Source organism: Equus quagga, chromosome 10, assembly GCF_021613505.1.
Source record: "Equus quagga isolate Etosha38 chromosome 10, UCLA_HA_Equagga_1.0, whole genome shotgun sequence".
Lineage (NCBI taxonomy): Eukaryota > Metazoa > Chordata > Mammalia > Perissodactyla > Equidae > Equus > Equus quagga.
The window spans coordinates 69,724,589-69,730,938 of NC_060276.1; positions in this window are offsets into that span (position 1 = coordinate 69,724,589).

Here is a 6,350-nt window from a genome sequence, read left to right on the forward strand (position 1 = left end):
TGAATCCTAAATTCTTCTGGTCTCCTAAAAATATCTGAAATATGTGAAACAAATATTTGAAATAAATCTCCAAACTAACTTTTTCCATTTTTTCCCATCATTTTCATTTAAAATCATTGAAAACTGAACCTGCTCTTTTTCCTAAAAACTGAAGCTGGAGGACTTGATGTAAACTTAAGAGAGATTCATGCCTGCTCCTGTGTAAGCCACTCAGAAAGCTACCTGAGTGCCCAATGACACCATCAGAGACATTTTAAACCGCAAAAGATGCTTTGACCCTGACTTCTGTGAATCTTGATTGGCTGTCCCCTGGGCTCAGAAACTGATTTATAATTTGCTCCAAACATTAACCTTGTTTTTTCTTTTTGTTTCTCTAGAAATACTTCTTATTAAATACCTGGTTACTTACTTACATGATACAGGGCTAACTTTGGGAACATATCTGCATCACCACCTTATTAAAAGACTGGTTCAACTAGATAAAACAACCTACTCCCCAATTCAGCAGGAAGTAGCTGGAACATAAAATAGGGGGGAATTGAAGCCAGCCCTGATATCAGTTCCCCTACATTAAACCCAGCATATATGCAGTTAAAACCAAAAGCACTCTTTTCATGCTTACTCCCTGGCTCCCTGGCTCCAAAATCCACTATTTGCCATGGACACAAACAGCCAAGGTTGCCCACCTGGGTTCCATATCACCTCCTCTTCCTCCCTACAAACATTGTCCCAAGGCCAAACACAGGCTGGTGGAAAAGCTCTGATCAGCAAGGCCACTGACTCCCCCCTCTTTCGGGGAGACGAGATGAAACGAGACAAATTTGCAGGATCACTCTCATCTCCCAGCTGATGTCATCTGAAATAAAAATGCTTTCCATGCCATAAGCCGGGTGTTCCAGTTTTTATTTGGCCCCTCTTGTGTGGCAGGTAAAGAACCTATATTTGGTGGTGATAACAGTCTCTTACGAACCTAACTCCTACCTATGCTTCAAGGTTCAGTGAAAATATCATTCCCTAACACTCTTTACCCTGCATTATCCTCTGCGTTCCCAAGGTACATTATACATACTTTTTGGAGAGCACCTATCAGGGAGTTAGTTTGTGAGTGTGGACCCCATCTCTACACTCAGCTTCTAGTGCAATGCTTGGTGTACAGTAAGCTTTTGGTATATATATTTGGAATAGTCAGCATACTCACATGATTCAAAGTTCAAAAGGGATTATGGGGAATTCAGTGAAAAGTCTCCTTCCCTCTCCCGGCCTCCAACAACTCAACACCCCTCCCCCTCCAGGGATATTTTATGTGCACACAAGCAACTAAGGTAATTTACTTTGTTAAATGGATACAGGAACAAACAGTAAAAACCTGGAAAGATTCCAAATGTTCAAAATCTGGGACTGGCTAAGTAAGCTATTATATAACAACATTATAGACTAATGTGCAGTCATTAAAAGTCATTACAATTATTGTAAGGCAGACTCTGCCATATATGGTATGTTAAGCTTTAAAAGCAAAGAATAAAGCAGACCTCTCCATTGAATACACTTTGTAAAAATGTGGTCTCTTCAGTGCTAGGGTGAGAGGAGGTCTGAGAGAGAAATGATTGTTGCTTTAAGGTGAAGGGATTCTGGGTTTTCTTTTACGTAAAGCTGTTTGAATATGAAAAGAAAGAGGCTGGCCAATCGTGAATCTGCCTGATGAACAAGTGTGATTCACGATGGGACTCATTCACTCAGCCAATTCATTCTGCAAACATTGAATGCTTGCTTTGTCAGGAGGAAAAATCCAGAAACAATGCTGAGCTTCTCAGGATGAGCACTATGTGGGTGATGGGAATCTGAAAAGCTCTGATGGAGCCAGAGGGGTGGGGACTGTGATGAGTTCCTTTCAAGACTGTTGAATTTGAGTTTTATTTGTTTATCAAGAGAGGCTGTGTGGTAGAGGGGAGGCTACAGGTCTGGGAGCTCAGCGAGAAGGTCAGGGCTAGCGCTGGCCCGCAGGACAGTTGGCCAGGGCAGCCGGAGATGGGCTGGGCTGGAGTTCACCCAGGGAGAAGGTGGACAAGGAAAGAGAAGACGGATTACATGAGGCTGGTGAGAAGGCTTTCTGCCAATCTCTCAATGCCTGAACCAGGGCCCAGGGCAGCATGGTAGCAGAGGCGGTGTCTGTTGCTGAGTGTTGAAGGGCCTCAGAGTTCAGGCAGAAAACTTTCCTCCCAGCCTCCGGCCTCCAAGGCTCATGCACCCATCGCCTGGGTCTGGTCTTACTTGTCCAGAAAGGCCTGATGGACCAACGGAGTCTTTGTCTGGCTTAGAAAATATGTAGGAACCCGAGTGAGAGACTGGAGTAGAGGGTTTAAAAGGTCTACTTGAATGAAGATCGACTAGGGATGAAAGGGGAGAGCAAGTGGGCCTGGCATTAGGAGCAGGGATGCTCCCCTGCAGTTTGAGGGATGTAGGGCCCCAGGAAGGGGATGTTTCCGAGTGAGTGTTTTCCCCTAGTGAGCAGGGCTCAGACATGCCCCCAAAGGGCCCCGGCAGGCAAAGCTGGTGGAATTGTTACTCAAAACTTGGACAGAGAAAGAGGCGTGGTTATCCCCAGAGCAGCATGCCACCAGGGTGTATTGCCCAGTTGGTATGTCCTCTGTGCTTTGTACTTCCTAGAGAGGCAGTGGACTGGAAGGGCGTGGCTGTAGAGTCAGGCCGACCTGGAATCCAGGCTCAGCTCCACCACTTAGGGCTGAGTAACCTTTGAGCAATCACTTCTTTGAGCCTCAGTTTCCTCATTTACAAATTGAGGCTATAATAATATCTAACTTGGGCTGTGTTGTGAGGATTAGAAATGATGTAAAGCTCCTAGTATATAGTAGGTGCTCAATACATGGCAGCTATTATTTTTATTTGTGCAACCACACAGCAATAGGCTGCCCTAAGTTATTGCTGAGTTGTATTCTCTTTGAGGGATTTATTGCCAGTTGGGACAAGAAGCTGAAATCTAAGACTTTGTTCACCATCCTTTCACATACATTTGTCAAAGGTGGCCTGGCAGGTCACCTGGGTCACTTGTAAACATGTAAAAACCAGTTCTCAGTTTCCACTGCATGTAACAATTCTCTCCTTTGCTGTTCATCTCAGCACACAAACAAAAAGCGTTTCGCAAACCTTTTTGCTGATGGTGATATACAGAAGATAGATTGAGAAAGTATTAGAGGGGCAGGGGTTAAACAAACTTGTGAAACACTGACTAAAAGCAAATGCATCCCCTTCTCTGTCTCCCTAGCTTACCAACAGCCTACTCCTCTTACTCCCCACTCTTGTGCTGTGTTTTATAACTGTTCAAAGTGCTTCCACATATTTGATTTCATTTGCTCCTCACTCTGGCCTGTGAGGTTAGTAGGGCAGATGTTGTGTCTGCTTCTGGGAGGGGCTAAGATGACGACAGAGCTGGGATTAGAACCCACGTCTTTTTGTTACGGAACATGAGTAAACTGTGTCAGGTTAAGCTGTACCTTGGACAAATGGGTTAAAAGTATTCTGTGAGGCAATGATGTGCAGGTGTTGGAGAGCTGTTTTGCAAGGAGACAATGGTACCAATACCATGGTGCTGTAGGATGTCCAACAGAGATGGGCGCACTGTGTCTGTTATGCTGATGAGCAAACTGGAGGCCCAGAGTCCGCAGAGGAGGACTTGGAGTTTGAATGACAGAGAGAGAGAGATTTAGTTTCAAAAGTTTCTCCCTTTTCAAGTTGTTTTAAATGCCAGCAGTGACACGGGTGACCTGGCCCAGGGTCACCCAGCTAGGGAGTGGCAGAGCCTCTTGAATTGAGAATCTAACTCAGGACTCTTAACTCCAACTTCTTGGGCTTGAAATCAGCTCATTCAATCCCCTGCCCTTTGTTGAGAAGGACAAGAGTGGGAAGGGCAAATTATCGCATAAAGGCGGTATAAGAAATAGTGCTCGGTATTCACCTTTTCCAAATCTAATTGGCCTCCACGTAAGAGCTATTGAAGGCAAATATTTTGACTACAATGATATGTTTGCACGTTCTGCTTATTAGCTGTGACTGAAGTCACTCATTTCATTTCCCCAAGCCAGTTTCCTTCTCTGTAAAACGAAGACATCATCTCCTGCCTGACAGGTGGTGAGGATGAAATAAGCAGCATTACGTGAAGGAATTTTGTAAACTATGAAGCTGTATTATTATGTGTTGAAAGCTTTGAGTCCTCACTTACTGGAGTCCACCAAACCCAGCTCACTCTAGGACCCTGAGAGGCCTGGACCTGGTGGGGGTAGAAAAGGTGGTTTTCTTTTGGTTTCTCTGGCAGTCAGGCCAGGAATCAGGAGAGGAAAATGGAGGAAGATGGGTTTGCTCACCATCTGTCTTCTCATTGCCCAGCTGAGGAGGAAATGGTGGGGGAGCTGGCATAACCTTTTCTTTGGTGAGTCAGCTAAGAAGGAATTTCTAGAGCTCCAATGATGTGTAAGCAGTGGTTTGGGTTTGGATTTTTGAAGTTGCTTCCTTTTTTTCAGCAGCTTTAAGATACATAACTAAAAGCACAAGCAATTGGGAAGCACATGGAAAATGACAGAAGTACAGCGTCTCACTAGTGTGAACTTGAGGAAATCAGCTTGTCTGGGCCTGTTTTCCCATCTGTGAAATGGGGACAATGCTGCCTATGTTGCAGAGTCATTATATTAATAGAACGTGCAAGTGCTGGGTCCAGCACCTGGCACGGAACAGAGACCCAATACGTGTCCATTTCCTTTCCCTTCCTAGTGGACAGTCTGCAGTCATTGAGTTCACATGAATAGAAATCACTTACTCTTCAGTTGCTTGAGTCTATTATAACGGCTGCCACTATTCGTTTAATTGTCACACCACCACCACGAGCCAGCTCACCTACAGACATTGAGGAAACAGAAAAGCAATTCAGAGTTCTATTGCCCAAGGTCACAGAGCTTGCGATTTTTAAAGCCAGAATTCAAACCCACATTGTCTGGTTTGCCTCCTAGATATCAGAATGTGTGAGGAGGCTTAATCAGGCTGGATCTTCTGGAAGGCCCATCTTTAAATAGACTCAGACCAAGGGGTTAGCCCCATCCTGGCCCATTTTGATAATGAACTCAGGGTGGAGTTTTAAGGGCAGAAAATAGGCCACTGCTAGAGGCAGTCTGGCAATAATTAGAAGAGAGCTAAAAATGAATGGGTGCTTCCCAAATCCTCGGGGAATTTAATCTGTGCTTTACCAGTTTCAGGGGCTTCTGTTGTGGAGGTGAGATGAGTCCTTTATTAAGCATTACACAAATATATTATTGGTAGTCTTCTGTCATCTCCCACTAAACACAACCTCTTAATCATCACCCGACAGCCCTCCACTTACCATCCTATAAACAAGAGGGAACCGAGTCTCCTTTTCAAACCCCTCCACTAAACTAGACTACAGAAGCTAGAATAGGAAGGCTGCGTCATCTTCCTGTTAAAAGAAAACCTAAGTGTACCAAAGCCATATAGAACAAAAGTATGTTTTCTATACAGACCATTTGTTTCAACACATGGCTGCTTTTTCAGAGTATCAACCCAAGAGCTGAGGACATGTCTTCTCTCTACTGCAGAAAGTAGGTAACTTCCAGTGCCATCTGTGCCCTCCTCCTCCTCCACACTCAGTTCTCAGCATGACTGCAGGCACCTTACTAACCAGCAAAGTGACCTCATGGCACATTTACCACATCGGACTGTGCCAGGTATGACACAGCACAGGCATGGAGGGCCAAAATGCTCTTAGGGCGAGCCATTTAAGAGCTAGGCTACAGCCTGAGCTGCTCTTGCCCCTAAGGGTTATGGCAAATAATTCCATGAGTAGAGGCCGTGGCCTCAGACTCATACACAGGATGGCTCTCATAGCGCTGTGGGGGATCAGAATTTGCACCCCAAAATGTGTCTCTTTGGCTTGGTTGTTTTTAAGAACAAAAGACTCTGGAAGAAACTTTGACCTTCCCTCTAACTGCCTAAAAGAATTTAAGATAAAGGGCCTGTTCCAGGAAGGAGCTAATAGCATAAGATAACTATAGTATAATGTAAACTAGGTGTGTAGACAGGAAGGCACTAGCAAGCCTATTTATAGCAAAGTTCTCTCTCTCTCTCTCTCTCTCTCTCTCTCTCTCGGGTCCAATTGTCCACAGATGGCTCAGCAAACATTTGTTTACCAAACATTTGCTTTTCCATCTCTGTGTGAATTGTCTTCCTCCCTTTTGAAGTCCCAAACCACCCATCCCCAACATCCTCCTTTGTCTTTAGCTGAAGATGGTATCTAAGGTGGTGGCTTTGGCCATTCTGGCAAGTTACTCAGT